This window comes from Caretta caretta, chromosome 2 (assembly GCF_965140235.1).
Source record: "Caretta caretta isolate rCarCar2 chromosome 2, rCarCar1.hap1, whole genome shotgun sequence".
In the NCBI taxonomy this organism is placed as follows: domain Eukaryota; kingdom Metazoa; phylum Chordata; order Testudines; family Cheloniidae; genus Caretta; species Caretta caretta.
This window is the reverse complement of record NC_134207.1, coordinates 111,065,590-111,089,549: the sequence shown is the minus strand read 5'-3', so window position 1 is coordinate 111,089,549 and position 23,960 is coordinate 111,065,590. Positions and strand designations below refer to the sequence as shown.

Below are 23,960 nucleotides of genomic sequence, written 5' to 3'. Positions count from 1 at the left end.
AAAAAAAGAAAAAGTAAAGAGACCGTTCTGCTGCTGATAAAGCACCCCCAGCGCAGGAATGTCCCTAACGAGAGTTATAAGCACCAAGTTTATAAAGTAGAAACACCCAGGTGCTGGGAAATTTTAGAGAGGATACAGAGAGACTCAACAAATGATAAGATAAGCTCTGACCAGTGAATTTATGCTGACCATATACACAGAAAAGGTCACAAATAGTTACAATTTGGGCATTAAAGATAAGATGTAAAAAACTTGGGCAGGAAGGAGGACACATAGGTGCCAGTGTGTAACTGGTTAAAATTTTGTTACTTAGGAGTGTGGGATAATGTGATAGGTTCAGTAAATTTGAAGGAGGTAGTTAGTTTTACCTATATAATGTAAATCAAAAACAAAGCTCTTTGGGAACCGTGTCCGGATTACAGTTCAGCATCAAGCTGCTAGAATTCTTACCCCTCTGCATGACTGTGGTGTGCAGAGCCATCACCCTAGATTGTGTGGGTAACAGATGCAAAATAGGCATTGAAACACCTCAGCCTTCTTAATGTCATCAGTTATTGACTTTCCTTCCGCACTAAGTAGAGGAGCTAAGCTTGTCTTTCTCTTGCTCCTAAGGTATTTAAAAGGCAATAAGTAGAGGTTCTTCTTGTTCCTCGTGAAGTGTAACTGATTTTGTGCCTTTCTGATTATGTCCCTATATACTTGCTCTGTTCTTTTGTACTCCTCCTTAGGAATTTGTCCATGTTTCTACTTCTTGGAGGCTTTGTTTTTGATTTTCAGGTCATTAAAGCGCTCCTAATGGAGCCATATTGGCTTCTTACTATTCGTTCTATCTTTCCTTTGCATCAGGATAGTTTGCACTTGTGTCTTTAATGTTGTCTCCTTGAGAATCTGCCAGCTCACCTGAACTCCTTTATCCTTAAGATTTTTCTTCCCATGGGACCTTACCTACCAGTTCTCAGAGTTTGTTAAAGTCTGCTTTTTTGAAGTCTATTGTCCTTATTCTGCCGCTCTCTCATCTTCCTTTCTTTAGAATCATGAAATCTATCATTTGGGGGTCACATTAATCCAAATTGCCTTCCACCTTCAGATTTGCTACCAATTCCTCTCTGTTGGTCAGAATCAAATCTAAAATGGCTGCCTCCCTCTTACTTCCTCCACTTTCTGAAACAAGATGTTGTCCCCAGTACATTCCAAGAACTTACTGGAAATTTTGTATTTTGCCATATTACTTTTCCAACAAGTGTCTGGGTAGTTAAAGTCCCTATTACTACCACGTCTTGTGTTTTAGATATTTCTGTTATTTGTTCTAGAAATGCCTTATCCACATCCTCTTCTGGATTTGGTGATCTATAGTAGACTCCTACCATGATATCACTCCTATTTTTACCCCTTTTATCTTTACCCAGAGACTTTTAACTGGTCTGCCTCTCACTTTCTTCTGGATGTGAGAACAAGTGTATATATTCTTGATGTGTAATACAACACCTCCCTTTTTATCTTGCCTGCCCTTCCTAAACAAATAATACCTCTCTATACCAATATTACAGTCATGAGACTTATCCCACCAAATGTCTGTGATGCCAATTAAGTCATAATTAAAGAGCACAAACTTATTCCTTTGTTGTAGATTCTTCTGTTCTTTTCTGAAAAAATTTTCATTTTTACAAAAGGCCATTTTTTATCAAATAAAAGTTTCAAACAAGAGGGTAGGCCAGCTCTACTCAGGACACCTAGGTCCGATTTTTCAGAAGCTGTGCAGCCACGACGACTCCAGCTAAGGTCAAGAGTAGCTGTGGGCGTAAGCGCTGGAACTAGAGGTGCTGGGGGGTGCGGGCGCACCCTCTGGCTGGAAGTGGTTTCCATTGTATCCAGGGTTTACGGTTTGGATCAATGGCTCGCAGCACCCCCGCAATACACATTGTGAAAGCACCCCTCATTGTGTAGGGTTGCCAACTTGGTAATATTAAAAACTGGACACTCCAGCAGGAGTGCTGGAACCTCCCCTGCCCCGCCTCTTTCCCTGGGTCCCCTCCCCATCCACTCCTCTTCCCTTCTCCCCCCCATTGCTTGCTGCTTTTTCCCTCCTCCCTCCCCCCCCTCGGGTTGGGAGGGACTTACCTGTGGAGCTGGGGCTGGGAGCGGCAAGCGCCCGACACAGGGAGGAGGCGGCCCCGGCTGAGTAGGAGCTGGAGCAGGTGATGACTTGGTGCCTCCCTGGCTGCAGTACCTGGACATTGGGTGTGCAGTTGGTAGATATGACTGGACACTGTCAGGTCCCCTTTTTGACTGGACTTTCCAGTCAAAAACCAAGCACCTGGCCATCCTCGTTGTGAGTGCTCAGCACCTCTGAAAATCAGGCCCAAAGAGTCTCAAGTTGGCCATCCAAAACTAATGGCCACTTGATGTTTTTGACCTTAATGTTTTACTTTCACCTGGCCTTTTGGGAAAGCCCAAGATGTGACAAGATAATGGGCTACATTATATCCCTGAGAAGATGAACATAAAGCTTAAATTCTGCCAACCCAATATGTTTCCCCTACTCATCTTGGGCAGAGCTGCACTTGTAAACAATCGCTATCTTCCATTTAAAGATTAATCACTGGCATGGATCAGTGAATAGAGGACTGCCCTGGCAATCAGTGACCCTGCCACTGATTTGCTGCATGTCCTTGGGCAAGTCAACTCTCTGTGCCACTGTTTCCTATACCACTCTTTCTCTGTCTTGTCTATTTGGATTGTAAGTTCCTTCTATCACTATGCCTTTGTAGAGTGCTTAGCACAGTGGGGACCTGTAATATTACTTCTTACAATAATAATAATGGAAATGTGATCTGAAGGGGCAAGGGAAAAAGAGCATTGAAACTCTAACCGGTACCTAGTGCCATTTCCCTTTTCCTGTCACTAATAAAATCATAAGGACTAACAAATAATGTTACAAAACATATTTTTTGTCAAGAAACTTGTTTTTCATTCATTTGTAACATGATCCTGTTCCATATGAGACAGTGCAATCTATCAGAAACCCAGTGAAACATAGAGAAGGGAAAAGAACTGAAGACATTTTTTTTTAAACGGAGCTTTTACCTGCCACTTCCTCCCTCCCTCCCCCCCCAAAAAATGCAGAGAGCCACTGATATTTTTTTTTAAAGGGAGGGTCAGGGAAATAAATTCTGGTTTCCCTAGAGAAGTGGTTAATTTTATTTTAGTAGCTGCAGGCAGTCTGTGAATAACAGAGTATTACAATCCTGGTACAACTCTAATTAATAAGATCAACTGCCACTGTAATTTTTTTTTCTTCAGACAAATTTAGATATGTCAAGGATGCAATTATTTTGAGAATGATCTGGCTTTACGCTATTCATCTTTTGTCCTGCTCACAGAGAAAATAAAACTGTCGGCTTAAATGCCCCCGGAAGTCTATTTTAGGTACCTGATTGAAAATTTAAAACAAGAATGCTGTGTCCTGCTGCTGTTAAAGTGGCCACAGTTCCTGCTTTTTTGTTTTTCCTCTCTCTCCCTTTGATTTGTGAGGGATAATGAGCCCTGAGTTTGGGTTTATTTCCAAATACAATCTAACATCACCATGCTTTGCTGTGCTCTGCCGTGCTCTGCCTCTGACCGTGATGGACGTTAGAGGTGAAATCCTAACACCACTGAAGTTAATAGCAAAGCCCCAACTGGCTACAGTAGGGTCAGGATTTTACCAAAGGAGTCCAGTGCAGCTAGATGCTGAATACCCTCAACTCCCATTGACTTCCAGACTTTACACAATCCGGCCTCATTTTAGTGCCAGGAGAGAGGCTTTAGGTTTATGGGGAATAGTTATGAAGCTGAGAAATACCAAACTGTTTATTGGATTTACTGTTTTGCTTTTATTCTGCAGCATCTGTGTGGCCTGGTTACTGAGGAGGTGTCAATGCTTAATCCAGGCTAGCATTATAAAAATTATTGCATATCACGAGCCTCACAAAATTATATTACAATAATCGCTGTATTTTGGAAGTCTCCACTAAGAAAAGGGGAGGGAAGAAAAAGCCCATAGTTTGGACTCCCACTTGTTACATCAAGCTGGTCAAAATATTGTCTTCCAGCTCAGGTTTTCCAGCTAGACTAGTCCCCTTGGGATGGTAAAACACGATTCCTGGCCTGGAGTATATGCACATGCTTCTTATGGATGCAGTGACTGAGCTGGCCAGCACTTTGCTAATGAATACAAGAAACACAATCCTATGGGGGAAAGGAAATTTAGAAATATCCTGTTATCGAAAGAAGACCTGATTTTTCGGCCTGGGGGTCAGGCTGGCTGGTGCAGCTAGGACAGGCCAACCAGCAGCCCATCCATTAGGGTTGCCAACCCTCCAGATTAATCTTTAATTAAAGATAATGTCATGTGATGAAATCTCCAGGTATTCACCCAGCCAAAGTTGGCAACTCTACCAGACAGTTTTCGGGGCGGTTTGGCCGGGGGTCCTCGGCCACAGGTGAAGGGGGGCCCTTGGGCAGAAGGGGCAGGACAAGGGCTAGCCTCGCCGAACGGGGGTGTTCATGTGCTGCCTATGCTCTTGCCCTGTGCTCAGCATCCCCCTCAATAGCCCTGCCTGATGTAACTTAAGGTTTAAACTTTATTTCTCTGGTGAGCTATGAATTATTTTCTATAAAATGAGGTCTTTCGAGAAGCTGACAGACACTGACTGGAGTGCAGCAGGTTTAGCTGCCTCAATTCATTGTTTGAAACTGAGAGGCCTGGAGGTTTCAAGCTAGCATTACATTCAAGGTGATAATAAATGTAGTCTGGCTGGATTGGTAATGCTGGAATTTCTAGCCTGGTCCTGTCTAGACCATGGTTTGTTATGGAGTGAAAATCACAAAGGAGGGACTATAGTAACACACTGCATGGAAGTGCAGCCCTTGGGGAACTTCAGACACATTTAAAGTCCAAGCTTTGCTTCCAGCCCCTAACAGAAACTGTTGTAAATAACATTGGAGCTGTCTTTCAACAGGCTCTAGGAAGCATATAAACTGAACACAGTTTTTGTTGTTTGCAGCCATACGCTAAGCTCAGAACTGTCCGATCTAATTATTCTCTTTAAGGCATGAAAGTTTTAGGGATTAATTAAGCAAAGAGCAAAAGCTTGTCTGCAAGAGGAAACATATTTCTCTTTGCACCATCATGTTATTGAAATTTCCTTGAGTTTTACTTTATAGAATAACAAATTATGGAAATTATATGTACAATTAACATGTACTAGAATATATATGAGAGGGTGTCTAGATATATCTCTCAAGCATATGTAGGAATAGAGAGACAAATATAATATACACATACTATAATCTGTGCTCAAGCTAGCTATAAATGTGGGTGTATTTATGTAAACTTTATATAGCACCATGGAATATAAGAGATGTAACATTCTAAGGGTTCTGGCAGCATTTGCCTCCAGAAGTCTAGATTTGAATATCCCCAACCCCCCACTCTCTCTCATTTATGTTTATTTGAAATGTTGTCTGCTTACATTCCATATTTCAAAGAAGTGCTATATTAATATTGATATTTTGTCATAGCAATTATATACATATAAATGGATCTGCTGTTTTCAAAAAAAATGTTTTATATAGCGTGATAGATATATTAAATACATTTTGATATGTCATATATTCAGGCATATAGAGACTTCAGGAATAAGAATCATTGTCGTTAGGACATGTTAGTTATTTTCAAAGATTTGCTTAACATTTTTCAGAAGAATCTGTCTGTTCTGCATTTTCACACTGTCCCTTAAGTTATAACCCTTGCACAGTAGTACACTATCACATTTCTTTACATTAAAGGTTTGTCAAGTGAAACGTGGTCCTCTTTAGCTCCATTTTCAGTCTTATTTATTTCCAATTGTAATAAGATGGCCTGCTGCATCAATTTCATACTCCAACACAGCCTCTCAGTGAGGCAAAGCTTTTAAGCCAAGATGTGAGTCTGACAGAAAACAGGGTTATTTACTGAGAACTTACATTGTAATTTTAATAATATATCTTAAAAATACGGAAAGTTAGAAGAGAGACTAGATGGGTAATGTGATATCAAAGAGACAAGCTTTCAAGCACCACAGAGCTTTTTTTTAGGTCTGGGAAAGGTAACCGGAGCATCACAGCTAAATACAATGTGGAACAGATTGTTAAGCGTAAGGAATTAACAAATGCTGCAAGAAACCAAGATGAAAAAGTGGGTAATTAACACTTCTGCTGTCACAGGACAAAGAAGAGTTAGGGGTGGTCTACATTGGGAACTTATCCAGAGCTGGGCTGTCTCTTCAGCAGAGGGCAGACCAGTGTAGGGCACGAAGTGGGCCATTTTGTTGAAGTGGTCTACCTCACTGTCAAGATCATCATAAATCCCTTGGACTCTGGGAGCTCCATGATCAAATCTAATGCAATAATGGCCCGGGACAGAGTGTCTAGAGGTTGAAGTAGACGACAGAGTTTGTGGTGTGGTGCCTGGGCTTGAACTCACACATTGCAAGTTGCTATGAAGGCATGTATTGGGAGGAGCATTTGGGGCCACCAGTCAAGACAGGATGTCATTTGCTGAGTCTTCAAGTGTCCTGCCAGTGGGGAGTCATGGCACAGCTGTAGGGTTGCCACGCTCACCTGATCTGGGGAAAGGCAAATGAGGCTATTCACGAACGTGACTACCTCCTGAGTGTTGCATGGTTTCTTGTCAGTGGCAGCTAGTTCATCAGGCAGAATAGATCCTGGTGAAGACAAGCATTCAGGAAGTTACGGGGCTTGAGGACATGGTCTGATTGCTGGCTAGGCCAGTGGGGTTCAATATCAAGGCTATAGGATAAGGTGTACGCCTTGCCATTTCTCATTCCAGGGCAATATGTGATGGTGATGTTGAATCACCAGAAAAATAGAGCCCACTGGAGCTGCTGTTGGTTTAATGTCTTTGCCCTGTGCAAGTTCTCCAGATTTTTGTGATCAGGATATACTTGTACCAGATGGTGAGCCCCTCCCAAATAATGTTGCCACTCTTCAGCAGGGTTAAGCTTTCATGAATAATAGGCTCACGGGCATAGTCTTTGTTCAGGACCATGTTGCTGTACCGGAAGCACTGCGTTCTACAAGAAAGACTTGCATGGCATCTGGGTGAGTCAGTATGGGTGCTATGGAAAAGGTAAGTTTCAGCTGATCAAATGAATGCTGGGTTTCAGGGAACCACTGGGCATTTTTTGAGAGCAGGGTGGTGAGGATTCCAACTTGTTTTAAGAAATGCAGGAGGAATTGCTGATAAAAAACTGGCAAATCTTATGAAGCATTGCTAGTCATGGATCATGTGGGGATTGGCCAGTCATGGGCAGCCTGGGGTCCATCTGGATTCCCTGCCTGGTCAAGATAAAGCCCAGAAATTCTGTGGAAGACAGGCCAAGTGCACACGTCTCTAGTTTAGCACAGATTTTTAAACTAAGGGCTGAGGGAAAGCTGAGAGGTGCAGAAGAGCCCACAATTTGGTCAGACCCCTGTAGAGGGAGGCTCTATTAACAGGGATTCTCTATATCGTAGTAAAGGTGAAAGGATAGAAGTTGATAGAGTACAGGTAGAAACTGAAGAGAAACAGTCAAATGAAAAAGAGACCCATTCAGTTACATCACATAAGGGTGGACAACTAAAAAGTGACAAAATTTATAAGTGCGTGTATACAAATGCTAGAAGTCTAAATACTAAGATGTAGGTAGCGGCTTTATTCAGCCCACTCTGGAGTCTTCTCAAAGCAGCCTCTGCTGTTCAAGCCAGGTGTGGATCATCAATTATTACTGAGATAGACCAGGGGAAAGCATTCCAATTCAACAGTACCAGGCTATTGTTTTCCAGCAGTGGGGGAGGCCCAGTCTAGAGTATCTCCTATTAGCAGTCTGACTACAATGCTCACCTTGGACTGATCAAAGGCTTTGGTCTGAGGCATGTCAGGAACAAATGGCAACATTGGTTCATAAAGCCCCAGAACCACTGGCAGGATTCATCAAAATGTTCTGTCAGAGGAACCGGATGCCCCTGATTAGGGCAAGGCACTGCAAGTCATTCCTGAAGTGTGGCGTTCTCCCTATGCAGCTGGTTTAGTTGTTTCTGGAGTAGCTGGTTCTCTGTGATTAACTCTGTGACCCAATCCTGCACGTATTGATTAGCTGCCTGAAGGTGGGTGGCCCATTTGGGTGAGTCCAGTGCTTCTGGTGGCAGTGGCTGAGCTATGGGTCCATTCTTCTCATACTGAGCCTACTCCTGCAGGTTGCAATGGTCCAAACAAGCTGTCAGGGCCAGAGCGTAAGTGTCCAGGCCTAAGGGTTAGCACTTGGTGCAGGCAGAGAATCCAGGGGCCAGGAGCCAATTACCAAAAACCAGGCTGAGTTGGAAATCCAGGAGATCAGAATTGAGTGACAAACTGGAGAGGTAGAAACAAGTGTCAGGAGGCAGGCAGAGGCAGGTTACCAGGACGTCAGGATCAGGCAACAGTACCAGAGGGCAGAAACCAGGAGGCAGTTACCCAGAGTCAGGCCGAGTCAGGATACCAGGAGGTGAGGATCAGAGGGCAGGAACAGGTAAAAGCCAGGGAAGTGCAAGCAGTCTACAGCAGGGTGAAACCCAGTTGTTCAGACAAGTTCCTGCTTGGTCTTCTGGCTTACATAGGGGGTTCAGCCCAATCAGGAGCCTTGGAACTCTCCCAATCAGAGTGGAGGGGCGGGATTTGTACCCTAGTTCGGCTTCATGAGTCTGGGTCCCAGTTGTTGTCTCTGAGCTGCCAGGTGAAGGATTGGAGTGTTATGACTCCAAGGATTCCCTACAAACCCAGGTCTTGAACCTGTGGGCCTGACATAAGTAAAGTAAGAAAAATGCTGCTTGAGAACTTATTAGAGTTTGATTTAAGGATATTTACTTGTTATATTTTGACATGTGATGCTTACAATTTTTGTTTTAACAGTTTGAATTTCAACACCTCCCGTCTTTAAATAATTATTGTCTGAATCCCCTATTTTCATGCAACTGTGAAAATTTAACTGTATTAAAATAGAAAAAATGCTTAAAACCAAACGTCAACATTAACAGTCAAAATTATTTTTTTAATTGAATTCTGCCAACCCTATTTATAACTGACCGAAGAACCATGGAGAATGCATAATTATATATCTTATGCCTTGTGTAAAAACACAACTGTAACACTTCATATGGTTAAAGCTAGGATTTCTCCCCCCCCCCCTTTTTAAAGCATGCATATACAGTACAAGCACATATATTAACGCAATGATGTTGTTGTAAGTGTCAATACCAAAAATTAAAGAAATTGTACATACACAATTTATTTATAGCTACCGTAACTAAACTCTGAAATAGAGGTTTTAATATCTACTTTATGAGGAGCAACATAGGAATGTTAACATGTCTGGGAGAACCTTAGCTTTTCCATATCCTGAATCATTTTTGAAATAACATTTGAAATTTACATTTATTTGAACATCCCATTAGTGTCTTTGCTCATTTAATACATTTATTTGGGAAAGGAACAGTGACTCATTTGTTCTGTAAACCAAAGCATGTCTCCCAAGTACTGTTCCCTCTAAGCTGTGCGCGTGTGTGCGCGCACGCCAGATCCCAAACCCCGTGCACACGGCAAAACACCGCGCTCACAAAAATTTGCACAGAAGCACAAAAATTTGCACAGAAGAAATTTTTTGCGCACACGGCCTGTCAAAAATTAGAGGGAACATTGCTCCCAAGAATTGCAAGGCTGTACTAATATACCTTTTCCCCTTCAGTCACATAAGAACAGCCATACTGGGTCAGACAAAAGGTCCATCTAGCCCAGGATCCTGTCTTTCAACAGTGGCCAATGCCAGGTGTCCCAGAGGGAATGAACAGAACAGGTAATCATCCAGTGATCCATCCCCTGTCACCCATTCCCAGCTTCTGGCAAACAGAGGCTAGGGACACCATCCCTGCCCATCCTGGCTAATAGCCATTGATGAGCATATCCTACATTAACTTACCTAGTGCTTTCCTGAATCATCAAAAGATTGTCCCTGCCCCAAGGAGTTTACAGTCTAAGTATAAGACAAGAGACTACAGATGGATAGACAGACAGGAGAGTACAAGGAAACAATGCGACAGTATTGGTCAGCATGACAGGCAATGGTACCAGTGCACCAGCATAGCTATGGCAATTCAACACATGGTAGTGTGGATGCAGCCACACTGGTATAAAGGATCGGGGTCCTTAAGCACATACGCAGGTTTGATAGAATTTGATGTTTTTTTATAGTTTTGACATATGATACCAATGTTTGTTTTAAGCATTTTTTCTATTTTTATCTATTTACATTTTCACAGGTGTGCAAAATTACAGAATTTAAGCATTTTCTTTTTATTGTCAATTTAAATGTTCACAGTTGTGGGTAATTATGTGCGGAGGCGAGGGGGGTCAGACAATAGGGGAGTTCAGCCAATAATTATTTAATGGCAGTAGATGTTGAGATTCAAAAAGTTAAAGCTTTATAACCGTTGTGACACTCTGTATCTCAGGGGAACACCCTGCACACCCATGTTCATCCTTATAATATGATTGTGTGGTTTCCAATCCAAAGTTTGTCATGTCGGGTGTCTTCGGAAGGCTCATGATGCCCTGAGCATTGTTGTTATAGTAATGTTATAGGGTGTAATTTGATGCCTATAGTTATGAGGCTGAAAATGTGTCCTCATGGCTTAAAACAAGCCCAGGAAAAACTCTCCAGGAACAGAGGGGCAGTTCACACCTCATCAGGGCATGTATGGGACAAACCCAGTCCAGCCTCACAGGAACAAAGGACACTGGCCTAGGCATCAACAAAGGATCTGTTGGACTCTCGAGTGAGTCACCCCCCTTCCCTTGGACAGTTTGGGACTACGATGAGGTAATGCTCACCTGACCCTGAAGGGTGGGGGGGCAAAGCCAAGAGGGAAGAAAGAACATGATAAAAGGGAGAGACGTTTGCCATGCTCTTCCTCTCTCGTCCACCTCATCTACAGACATCACCACCAAGAGACTGAAGCGCTGATCAAAGGGGAGAGCCTGGCTGAAGAGCAACCAGCCAGCCGGTGGTGAGATGCATCTAAATTTGTAAGGGCACTGAAAGTGTTAAGATCAGTTTAGAATGCATTTTGGTTTTATTTCATTTGACCATATCTGACTTGTTGTGCTTTGACTTATAATCACTTAAAATCTATCTTTTGTAGTTAATAAATTTTGTTTGTTTATTCTCCCTGAAGCAGTGCGTTTGGTTTGAAGCGTGTCAGAGACTCCGCTTGGGATAACAAGCCTGGTACATATCAATTTCTGTGTTAAATGGATTAACCCATTTAAGCTTGCAGCGTCCAGCGGGAATAACAGGACACTGCAAGACGGAGGTTCCTAGGGTTCTGTCTGGGACTGGACCAGAGATATTGGCTAGTGTCATTCGGTTGCACAATCCAAGGAGCAGCTTACATGCCACAGGCTGTGCATGAACAGCCCAGGAGTGGGGATTCTCACAGCAGAATGGGGTAAGGCTGGCTCCCAGAGTTGAGGATTGGAGTGACCCTAGCAGATCACCAGTCCAGATAACACCAGGGGAACATCACAACCGTTAAAACTCAAATTGTAAACATCACATGTCAAAACATACACAGTAAATATCCTTAAATCAAACTAACTTCTCAAGCTGCATTTTTCTTGATTTGCTGATCTGTAAATTTTGATGGAAATATTTTTTGTTCGTTTGTGTATATGGTGAAATCGTCGTTTATTGATAAATATCTAATCCTTCCAAGCCTATGCATACCTAATTTTATTTTTTATTAAAGTCAATAGAACTAGTCATATGAGTAAAGTTACATTTGTGTTTGCAGGATCAGGCCCTCGGTTATAGACAATTAAATAGATACTTGTGTTTTCCAATTATCTGTGTTTCATGTTATCACATATCTTTCATTATCATATGTCATTACATTATCTTTCTACATCAAACATGCAAGCTGTTTTTAAATCCAAATTTTTTTCTTGTTATCTTAATTCAAAAACTATAAAAAGATTGTACAGAGGAGTAACAATATACAGATCCACCATGAATTCGTGGGATGTAATTCAATCTAAATTCCATTGCTGTTCATCAGCCACACAAGAGCCCTGCTCTCACAGTTTGACATTTTGATTGAATTAATTTTTGTATTCCACTGGGAACTGTATGTTGTTTATGTTTGCCTGTTCACTGCTTTAAAGCCACTCAGGCAAATTCTGACCTCTGTTCCATCTGTGCATCCAATTGAAGTCAGTCTTCATATATCTCATAACCTGACCATGTTGTAAATGATAGCAATGTTGCCAGCTCTTGCCAGAATTGGTGGGACTAAAAGTCCCAGCTTCTAGAGACAGATGTGTATGGAAGAATCTCAGCTTCCATTTTAAAACAGTAAGTGTCTAGCCCTTAATGTTGCAAAGAAAAGCTTGAAAACATGACCTTAGTGCACCCTAAGAAAACAGGCGGCAAAGGGAAAGAACCCAAACTGTATTATGATGTTTTTAATTTCATAGAAAACACAGAAAGTATTAAAGAGATGCCAAAACATTGTTGTGACATACACACACATATTGTACAAACATACCCAGAATGATTTTTACCACTGTTCGAATAGAAGGTGGAATGTGGGAAGATTTCTCTCTCTCTGCCAGGGTCACAGCAGCGTAATATTTGTTGTCTTCTGCCTAATGTCATGTGGTCCATAAAAGCCAGAAGAGGCCTTCTCCCTATTGAAAGAAGTACTTGGCATATTTGGAGCATATGCTGACACCAGTTGCTTATCAAAGGCGCTGTAAATTCCAGTTCATTCTTCTCTCCTATTTTCCATTCAGAGACACAGCAAGGGGCATTTGGCAGACCATGAAATAAAGTTACACGTGCTCTAATCCTTTTCAGGGTGAGGCTCCTGCTTGCTTGCTAGTAGCTCTCGCTTTCTATGAAAGTGTGACCAAGTACAAGAGCACCTTGCTCGGATTAGACAAGGCCATGGAAAATACTTGGAAGATCTGGGTGTTTTTTTTTTTTTATCAACTGAATGTAAACTGTATTATTGACCTTAACTACTTTAGTACATAGAGTTCAGCTTCACTCTGTGAGCTCTCTTTTGCTTCTCCCCCCCCATTCCTTCTTGTTAAACAAAATTAACTATTTGCAAGCTCAGAAAGGTTGGCAACTGTGTTAAGTAAAACACATGGGAGGGATCTGAAATCTTCCTAAATCACTCTCAATATTTACATGAATTAACAACGGTTTCATGTTTTGTGATTAAGGGCACGGTCTGGTTTGCAGTTGGCACACCAGGGACTTGAATATGTTCATGGACTAATTTGATATTAGTTTTTTGGCACTAAAAGGGATTATGCGACTGAATCCTGCCACTGGGGCAGTGTCTGACTCTGAAAATGGATCTTTAGAGTAGAGCAGAACAGGAACGGTAAGCGAGAAGACTAGGCCTGTGGTATTTAATTTTGTTTGACGGGACCCTGTAGAAAATAAAAAGGCTGGAGAAACAGAGTCCTTTTAGACCCCCAAAAGGTGTATGGGCTAGATCCTTAACTGGTTTAAATCAACAGAGCTCCACTGACTTCATTTTTTGTTTCAGCATAGCTTTGTTGACTTTATGGGTCCCCTGATTTTTGGTGTTCAGAGATGTGCACTGATTATTTTGAGCAAAATCCTTGGTTTTCCAGTTTCTCTTTCTGGAAAGCTTTCCCAGTCCACTGTATTTCAATGGAACTATTTTGTCTTTCAGAACTCGCAAAATTTGGGGAAACTCAGTTCTGGATCCAAAAATTGTGGCTTGGTCCCACCTCTACTATTTATCTCTTCAGATGTCTCCAATTTTAGCTTTCAGGTGTGGTGAGGTATAAGCTATATCTCTTATTTCATGAAGTCACACCTATTCTAGGCATCCAGCAATAAACTACCTGGGACTGGTTTCCACATGGTTTTCGTACCTCTGTAACTATATTTGGTTAGAAACTTACAGGGATTAGTTAATAAATAAGAATAAACTTATAGGAATCAGCTATATCTCTATTAATCCCTTTATATCAGTGTAGCTGCATCCACACTAGGGGTTGTACAGCTTTAACTGGTTGCTAAAGTGATATACAAGTCCCAAACTGTGTGTAGATAACCTCAAGATTGGGCTTTCTTGTTTGTTCTATTGGCTTGTGGCAATTTTGTGCCTACTATTTTCCAAACATTTTAATTCAGAGATTTATTGACAGGGGAAGTGAAAATATACTTATCTCAGCATTTCAGAACCTCTTGATAGATATTTGGTAAAATATTCAAAGTGTCTTACCTTATGGAAGCCAACTTGTCAATCCTTATCTTCCATCTACAAGATCTTCCTTTTGTTTTGTTTTTCATTTTTTGGTTAAAAATTTGAAGTAAGTGTCAAGCCATCTGGAGTGGCTCACAAATGTGGGTGCCAACCTCAGGGCAGACTATTACAAATCAAGGCACAAACCCCAAATTGGTCGTGTGTTCTATAATTAGATTTCACCAACCAAGTATCAACTCTTCAAGCACTAGAACAGTCTTAACATGGAGTCACAGACATTCCCCTTGGGCTCTCTGGTCTATATTGCCACCCAGGCAAGCCTGTCTTTGTGATAGATGGTCCTTTACACCAAAAATCACAACAATATCCAGGTTACTCCCAGTCCCAGAGGACCAATCACTTACTCCAGGACAATTGTACCTCAGATCTCAAACCAAAGACAACACTTGTAGCTAATCCTATAGTAAACTAACTAAAGATTTATTAACTAAAAAAATAAATGAGTTATTTACAAGGTTAAAGCAAGTAAACATACACACACACACACAAAGGAGTTACAGTCTTAGATTCCAAAACGTAATAGATGCTGCTGTGATGTGCAAGCTCTCTATGTTCTTTAGGGCTAAATCCAAGGTAAGCAGCTTGGGGATCCCTTGCTTATGCTTAGAACTGTCGCCCTCCTGAAATTCCAAGCAGCATCACAGTGACAATTTCTTCTTGACCTCCCCTCTTCATGGGTGTGGGGAAACAATCAACAAAGACTTTTGTCCACTAATATTCCACAATGGCTTGTCTGGTATCTTTGGGTGTTATTTTGTTGGAGAGGAGATGACAGCTCTGATGGTAAACTAGTACTTCACACTGGGTAATGCTTCTCTCCTGGGTGTGAGAGTTTACAGATTTAGAGCAGAGAAAACACTTAACACTTAAATATTGCCTTATAATATGGGATACGGATGTTATAAGTAAGATTAATACATGCAGTGCCCTACAGGCATTCCATAAAGTCTAAACATGACACATTCTTACAACTCTAATATCTATTTTAACAATACTAACATACAGGTGATCCAGACTGGTTTCTAGCTATGCATTTGTCAGTGTTCAGTAAGGCCTAGCGGCCTTGGCATGAGCTGGCACCTGGTCTGCTAGCACCACAGTCAGTACAAAATAAGTGCTTTATCACCAACTTGCCAGTCCATGGTTTTCACCAACACATGAAGATTTCATTGCACTGGGTTCTTCTGGTAAGCATTAAAATGACTGAACACATCTATGTGCTAGATGAATGAGAACAAAGTGGTGGTACAGTATGAAATTGGTCTGGACAGCTAATGAGTTAGCTTTGTTTCCTTTAAAACTACAGGACACAGACTCAGTTCTTTCCTGATATTCACTGTTGAGTGGCTTACTTCAGACTGTAATGATTTCTTGAGTCTCAGGATTGACCCAGTTTGTTGTAGTTTCTTAGCCCACCCCAATATAATGAACTATAAAGTAGTCACCTCTCCCTCTTATTCAATAATCAGAAATGTCCCAACCCCAACATAAAGTATAGTGCGCAAAAAAAGGCAGAGCACATATCAACTTACAGAGGATTCTCAGTGGAGGTTCTGAGTAGGTGGTTGTCTGGTGGTAAGCTAAGCCATACAAAAAGTACCCAAATTAGGGTTGCCAACCCTCCCAGTTTTGCCAGGAGTCTCCTGGAATCAGGCCATATCTTCCAGAGGCTACTGAAGCCAAACTGGGAGATTTTAGGCCCTGAAAGTCCAGCGGCGCAGTGGGGCTCAGGCAGGCTCCCTGCCTACCCTGGCTTCGTGCTGCTCCCGGAAGCAGCTGGCATGTACCTGCGGACCCTAGGGTGGGGTAGGGGGCTCTGTCCCTGCTCCCAGCGCCGACTCTGCAGCTCCCATTGGCCAGGAGCTGCGGCCAATGGGAGCTCCAGGAGCGGCTCTTGCGGGCAGCATGCAGCGCCCCCTGGGGCCGCAGGGACCTGGAAACTGCTTCCGGGAGCGGCGCGGGGCACAGTAGGCGGGGAACCTGCCTTAGCCCCACTGCACCGCTTACCGGGAGCTGCCTGAGGTAAGCACCTTCTGGCCAGAGCCTGCACACCGCACCCCAGCCCGGAGCCCCCTCCCACACCCAAACTCCCTCCCAGAACCTTTTCCCCGCACCCCCTCCTGCACCCCAACCCCCTATCCCAGCCCTGAGCCACCTCTAGCACCCAAACTCCCTCCTAGAGCTTGCACCCTGCACCCCCTCCTGCACCCCAACCCCTAGCCCCAGGCTCAGCCTGGAGCCCCCTCCCACACTCTGAACCTCTCAGCCCCAACCCGGAGCCAGCACCCTTTCCCACAACCCAACCCCTTGAGTGACTGAACCCTGAAAGTGAGTGAGGATGGGGGAGGGACGGGGGGATGGGGTGAGTGGAGCGGGGCCTCGGAGAATGGGCGGGACGGGGGCAGGGGTGGAGCAAGGGTGTTTGGGTTTGTGTGATTAGACAGTTCGCAACCCTAACCCAAATTCCTACAACTAAAACATCTCCCTAATACCTTTCAAAGGTCCTTTCGGGAAATTTCTTATAAATTCTTCTTTGCTAGATCAGCAGCAGAACATTGCTTGCCTATTTTCTTCCAAGTGAAAAACCAATACTTTATGCGTCAGGAAAGTTGGATATATTTGTATTGATATAGATATTGATAAAGCTATTGATAGAGAATGTTTGCTTGAATTTCATTTAAGGTTAAGAAACCTTGAAGTAGGAGCAGCTTGAAGAACAAGAAGCAGCAAAATAAGCTTTCAAAACAATAAAAATACAGGAGTGGTGAGTAGAATTTCTCATTACTGTACATCAGTGGCTCTCAGCCTTTCCAGACTTCTGTACCCTTTTCAGGAGTCTGATTTGTCTTGAGTACCCTCCAAGTTTCATCTAACTTAAAAACTACTTCCTCACAGAATCAGGCATAAAAATATAAAAGTGTCACAGCATACTGTTACTGAAAAATTGCTGACTTTCTCCTGTTTCCCATATAATTATAAAATAAATCAATTGGAATATATTTCAGTGTATAGCTCAGTATAAACAAGCCATTGTATAAAATTTTAGTTTGTACTTACTTGGCTAGTGCTTTTAATGCAGCCTGTGGTAAAACTAGGCAAATATGTAGATGAGTTGATGTACCTGCTGGAAGACGTCTTCATGGGGTATGCATACCCCTGGTTGAGAACCACTGCTATACATTATAGGTTTAAATTGAGTTTAGCTATGTTGTCCCTTTCTCTGGTCCTAATTTTGGTAGCTAAATAAATGCACTGGTGTACTCTGAGAAATGGGTTGCTGACACTTAAAAGTTGTGGAAATCTTCTGTCATAAAACTGAGAACTAAATGATGATGTGAGACGGAAAAGTCTTCAAATGTTTGTGTACATATAGGAGCCTCTTTGGCTGAAGAAAAGGGTTGTGAGGCAATCTGGAACAGGCTTGCAGGGAACGGAGACCATCTTTAAGGACTTCTCTGGCAGTTGTTATATAATTAAATCTGCTGAGTGACATGTGATTCAGAACAGGCCATCACTCTGTGTTTTCATCATTCTGCCCCTGAGCTTTAAAAAAAGCTCTGTGCTCCTTCATTTGGAAGGCCTTGTTAAAACCGGCCTGTGCCTCATTTTGTCAAGCTGCAGCATCCGTCACTATTCTGAAGTCCTACATGAGGCCTGACAACACAGTTTTTGTTGAAAACTTGGGAACTTTCGAAAATCTATTTATTCTCATCATCTGGAGAAGTCTTAGAGGTTGCAATTGCCAAAAATATTCTTATCAGTAGCAACTAAAAAAAGAAAGCATGAGATAAAATTAAACTAGATTATTTGAGGAGTGAGTGGAGAGTGTTGAGTAAGTCTATTAAAAACAATTGGTTTTATCTGGATCACAAATGGATACAACAAGATTGTCACTAGTAGAAAAATCAACAAATGCTTAAGGTTGAACTGGCCGTGCACTAAAAACAACACCAGTTCTCAAATATGGGTGTGCAACTCATTTTGTCATTTTCCTGGCTATGTTGTAGTTTTCTATCAGTTTGGTACTGGGAGGTTGAACTCTGATCATGCAGTTGTGAGACAAAAAAATGTTCTTGACCTTTCATATATATTTCCAGGCCCTATGATTCCAGGCCCTACAGCTACGTTATTTTTTTAAAAACAAGAACTCAACAGCTCATTGAAGAAAAAGATCGTGGGGTAAGAGGTAAGGGTGTATCCGTGAAAGATTTCCCCATCCCTGGTAGAGTCATCTTCTCTTTCTGCAAATTCATTGGACTGAAAAGATATTCCTCATTGTAGGGTTATATCCACCACTAAAAAAATAATTTTGAGATTTTGTCTTCACAGATATTCCTATAACAGGAATTGGGGTTTTTAAAATATAATTTGACTTGAGAATTTTATTTTACATACAGTCAAGTTTAGTTGATATATAGTTGTAGTTATATAGTCAAGGTATCGTTTTATGAATAATGATAATATTAATATCCATCAGACTAACAACTGCCCTGAACAACACTTAATCCAGACTTTTGGCTGAGGGGGTTTAAAATCCCAGCATGTATTTTGTTCCAACTTCCTCCGGACTGGTTGCATTTTCAAAGATACTAAAGAGACACGATCAAAGATAGGAGAGGAGAGGTCAATGGTAGGTTAGCAACTGTACAGCTCTGGGTCAACACACCTGGGGACCAGGCTTTCTGTCACTGACTGACAAGAGTGCAGGAGGGGGTGATTCACACACAGCATGTTCTAATGAACCCCAAACTTAGAATGAAAATTTAATATGAAATGGATGAATTTCTGAATTTTGCCTGAAATTCTGCCCTTGAAAGATCCATGAACTCACCAGGCTGTTTGATGTTCCCAGATGGGGAATCAAATTGAGGTGTCAAGGTCCAGGGAGTGTAGTGACTAAGTATAACTACTAGACCTAGGAGGCAGGGGTATCTCACATTGAACTCTATATTTTCTCTTCCCTCCTGTTAAATGTTTAGAAGCAGCATTGTGTGGCTCCAAAGACAGCCATGTCCTGTTCTGCTTGGCCAGTGGAGGATGCATCTCCATTATTATGATGTAGCAGAAGTAGTACTGTATTATTTATTGTTTTGAGCCCCCCAAAGTTGTTAGGTACTTCACAGACAAATAAGACAAACATGTTCCCTGCCCGTAAGAACTTTTGATCTAAATGTAAGACAAGAAACATCAACTGAGAGAAACAATTAATGAGGAGGTTAGAGGGAAGGGAGCCACAGGGATTAAAAGTATACATTTACACAGATACCCAAGTATGCTCTGTCCATGTCTTATGGTTACCATGGTCTGAATTAAAGACGCAAAAATAGCAGCTCATTAAGGCTTGTAGCACCTCTTGGGGAGAAGAAAATTAAATTTAAAATGTAAACTTTTGGAGTCAGCCTGTGCTGCAAAATGGGAGATCAGAGTTTGATGTGGGATCTCCTGCTCTTGTGTTTCTCGGCAGGAATAGAGCACTTTTTATCACCCAATAGCATCCTCTATGGCTGATTAAGGAGGAGGAGTTTTGTCTTCAGCCGGAAGTATCTTCAGTTTCAGCAATACAATAATGTAACTGCAGCATTTGGGGTAATTGCTGTAGCAGTATTTTAAAATTAAGATGTTACAGCGTGGGGCCTGTGAAGTTTGTTGGTTTTGAAGGTTAAAATAAACTTCATATTAGCTCATGTCAGTCTTAAAAAACCAAGCCACTCCTGTATTTTAGTGTTGTGGGGCTCAAGCCCTCCAAAGGACAATAGTTCTAGCCGAGAGAATGTTATAAGGAACAAGTCTGAAATCAGAGTGACTTCCAATATCCAAACAACCCAGTAATACCCCCGCTAGAGTGTCACAGAGTTCCTGTAAAATAGGCATTTTAAGAAATACTAAGAAAAGATCATAATCCTTTTTTCTTAGGGAGTTATAAATTAGCATATGACACCACCATTAGCTAATCAGAAAACTTCAACTTGTGCCCAGTATTCGAAAGCCTTTTCCACCATGTGAAATTTCTGGTTATGTTATCAACACATCTATGTGAGATGAGATCTCTTCTTATAGTCTGTCTCCCTCCATCTTACTGGTACTATATTTTTATATGGGGCACATTTTTTATACTGAGGTTACATTTAGAAAAGGTTAATAAATGATTAATAGCTGTTTATAAGCATGTTGCAGACCTGAGTACTATTTGTTATAGATTATTAAAAGGACATCAATCGAAGGTATCTTAGATGGTTATAAACCATGGTCATAAGCAATCTTTGGACCGGTTGGACCCTATAATAGTTTATAACAAGAGTGAGCAAACTACGGCCTGCAGGCCAGATCCGGCCCCTCAGGGCTTTGGATACGTCCCAGGGACGTGGCAGTCCCACGGAGCTCTCAGGGCTTTGGATCCGGCCCGCGGGGCTGCCATGTCCCTGGGGCCCCGGGTGGGGGGGGGGCAGAGGGCTCCGTGCGTTGCCCTTGCCTCCAGGCACCACCCCCCGCAGCTCCCTTTGGCCGGGAATGGGGAACCGCGACCAATGGGAGCTTCAGGAGAGGTACCTGGAGGCGTGGCAAGGGCAGCGCGTGGAGCCCTGTGCCACCCCCTCCCCCAGGGGCCGCGTAGGGACGTGGTGCTGGACGCTTCCCGGAGCTGCGCGGTGTGGGGCCAGGGAAGGCATGCAGGGTGCCTGCCCTGGCCCCGGTGTGCGCCGCTGCCACCCCAAAGCCGCTTTAGGTAAGCAGCACCAGGCTGGAGCTCGAACCCCTCCTCCCCATCCCCCAACTCCCTGCCCTGAGCTCCCTCTCGCAGTCCGTACCCCTTCTACACCTCAACTTCCTGCCCTGAGCCCCGTCACACCCTGCACCCCAACCCCCTGCCCTGAGCTCCCTCCCGCAGTCCGCACCTGTCCTGCAACCTGCCCTGAGCCCCCTCCTGCACCCCAACCCCCTTCCCTGATCCTCCTCATACACCCCGCACCCCTCCTCTGCCCTAATCCCTTGCCCTGAGCCCATTCCTGCACACCACACACCCCCACACACACCCCACACTCCCTCCCGCACCCCTGCCCCAGCCCTGCATACAATTTCCCCACCCAGATGTGGCCCTCGGCCCAAAAAGTTTGCCCACCCTTGTAATGAAGCAACTTTGGCGTCACCCCTGACTCCTTTTAATCTGGCATTTATCTTGAGTACAGAGTGAAGACTACACTAAAATTTCTGGTTACATGCTGATTCCTTTTTTGAGCTGTATTTGAAACTATTGAATATGAGATTTTCCTGACTTGTCGGAAGATTCTGGCTTGGGTGGGCAGGATAGCACTGGCTATCACAGAGATAGCAGGGGGTGCTGTTGGGTCATTTAGGCTCATTTACTATGAGGGGTGTCATGCAAGCTGCAGTTCAGTCATTCTTCCTATTCAGCATGTCCTACATGTGAGCCCTACATGTGAGTGAGATAAATTGTTCTATGGTGCTATTTATATGCAAATATGTACCCCTCTGATCCTTTGTGTCAAACGTGGATGGTGCAGTCATTCTGCTTTCCTATTATATGGCCAAGACACAGAGATGGGTCATGAAAGCAAAATCCAGGCAAGATAGAAGTGATTCTGGTAGGCTGAAGGAAGCATCTGGGATTTGTGCTGGGGATTGTTTCTTCTTACATTATTGAATGGGTGAATCACCTTTGGTCAAACACTTGTAGTTGAGGGGGATGCTCCTGGCTTTTCAGGTGGCACTGATGGCCAGAAGTGCATTTTTTCCCCATCTGTGTTTGACTCTGCGATCATTATCCATGTCATTGCAACCTCCAGAGTAGGTTATAGCATTCTACTCTATATGGCACTAAGCTGGAAGCATACAGTGTGTGCAGAGTGTAGTAACCTGCTTACTTAATGGTGTCTGATTATGAGCAGCGTGTTAAATCAGTGTCCCAATGACTGCACTGGCCTCTTCAGTTATGGATGTAACCCAGTGCATTAATAATAATACCTTCTTCTTTTGTAGTATATTTCATCAGTAGATCTCAAGGTCAGTATGCCCCTGTATGAGTTGTGTTCTGACTCTCTCTTTATGTGACATCACAAGAGATGAAATTTTCTATTCTACAGACTCTAGATTTTAATATCCCACCTAGAAGCAGGACATTATTGGGGAGTGGCCTTTATTGTTGCGATTTTTTTCCTCCATTGGTCCAAGGGACACTAGGGCATGATATAAGACCTATCTGTTTATTCAGCCTTTTGACTTAGGGAGCAGCAATTGTGAGCAATGTAAGGATTCTTCTTCCAGGAAGAGAATCTAATAAAGTCTGTGGTGTCAATGGGTTGACATTTCTGTACGTGCCTCCAGAGATTGTGACAAATGCATTTTATAAAAACAATAAAAATAAACTTTCTCACAATCATAAATAATGATATTGCAAGCAGAAAGCTTTGCAAGTTGCAGCTTTCTGCTTTACTGGCCTTTTGTCCTTAGTGAACTATTTGAAGAAAGCAGAAAAAGCACCAATGGTGAATAACTGTTTGACCTGAGTTTACTTATGGTAATTAGTTTTTAAAATATTCCCGGGCCAAACCTCTTTCTTAAAATTTAAATTATTTTGAAAGTTTGGAGGCAAAAATGTAGTACTACAAAGGAGAATAATAGAGTAGTTACATTTGGCAATAAAACAAAAAAAGCCATGATACTTTTTGTACCGTTTCACATCTTTTTGTACAGTCTTTTTATTTCTCTCTGTCTTTTCTAAAATCTCTCTGGCTGCTTTTCATTGCATGGAGGCAGGACAGGATTTGTGTATTTTGCTCTTGCTACCACCTGAAAGAAAAATGACACTATAACATATAAGATTTTTCTAACCATACATTTAATTATAAAGAAGAAGAAAATACATGTTTCTAAAGCCTGAAAAGGAAATATGCATGAGGATTAGAGCAAGAGGCTGAGAGTCAGAAGGTCTAGGTTGGATCTGTTCCAGGCTCTGCTACTAACTTGCTGTTTGCCCTTGGGTAAGTCACTTCACCTCTTTGTGTCTCAGTGTTGCCATCTGTAAAATGAAGAAAATGCTATGTCAGAAGGGTCTTGAGAGGTTTAATTCATTATAATTCTTCAGCTAAAAGGTCTGTAGATGCACAAACTATACACGTATCTATTATAACAATTGAGTAATTATCAATAAGGCAGGAAATGGCAATGCAGATTGATGAGGCAGTTGAAACCTAAGAAGTGCAGCTCAGCATATGAGAGAGGTACAACACTTTCAAAGTTGCTGTATTGTGAGTTCTATTATTTTATTATTGATTTGTGTAGAAAACAGATGTATTATTTAGCTCAACCCCCTGGAATAATACCCTTCAAATTTAAAAAAAAAAAATAAAGTTTTACAACAACTTTGAAAATCTTTTACCCTGCCTTTCTGACTGTTTCACATGCTTACCTGCATTTCCTGTGTTTGAGATATCACAGACTGGACTTCCTGCTGGCAGGTATAATTAAAAAGGTAGTTGTCACTCAGGCCATCTCTACACTACAGAGTTTTATCGACGCAAGTT

The 23,960-nt window shown here is 42.4% G+C and overlaps 1 long non-coding RNA gene across 2 annotated transcripts in view; it reads left to right on the top strand.

The window, feature by feature from the left end:
* LOC125630966 (uncharacterized) overlaps positions 1-18,604 on the top strand; it is a 97,415-nt gene extending 78,811 nt beyond the window's left edge. For both annotated transcript variants that reach the window (XR_007354838.2, XR_012666733.1), the window contains 2 exons: positions 17,107-17,188; positions 18,522-18,604. This is a non-coding gene — a long non-coding RNA (uncharacterized LOC125630966). The remainder of the gene's footprint in view (positions 1-17,106; positions 17,189-18,521) is intronic.
* Positions 18,605-23,960: the final 5,356 nt, after the last annotated feature.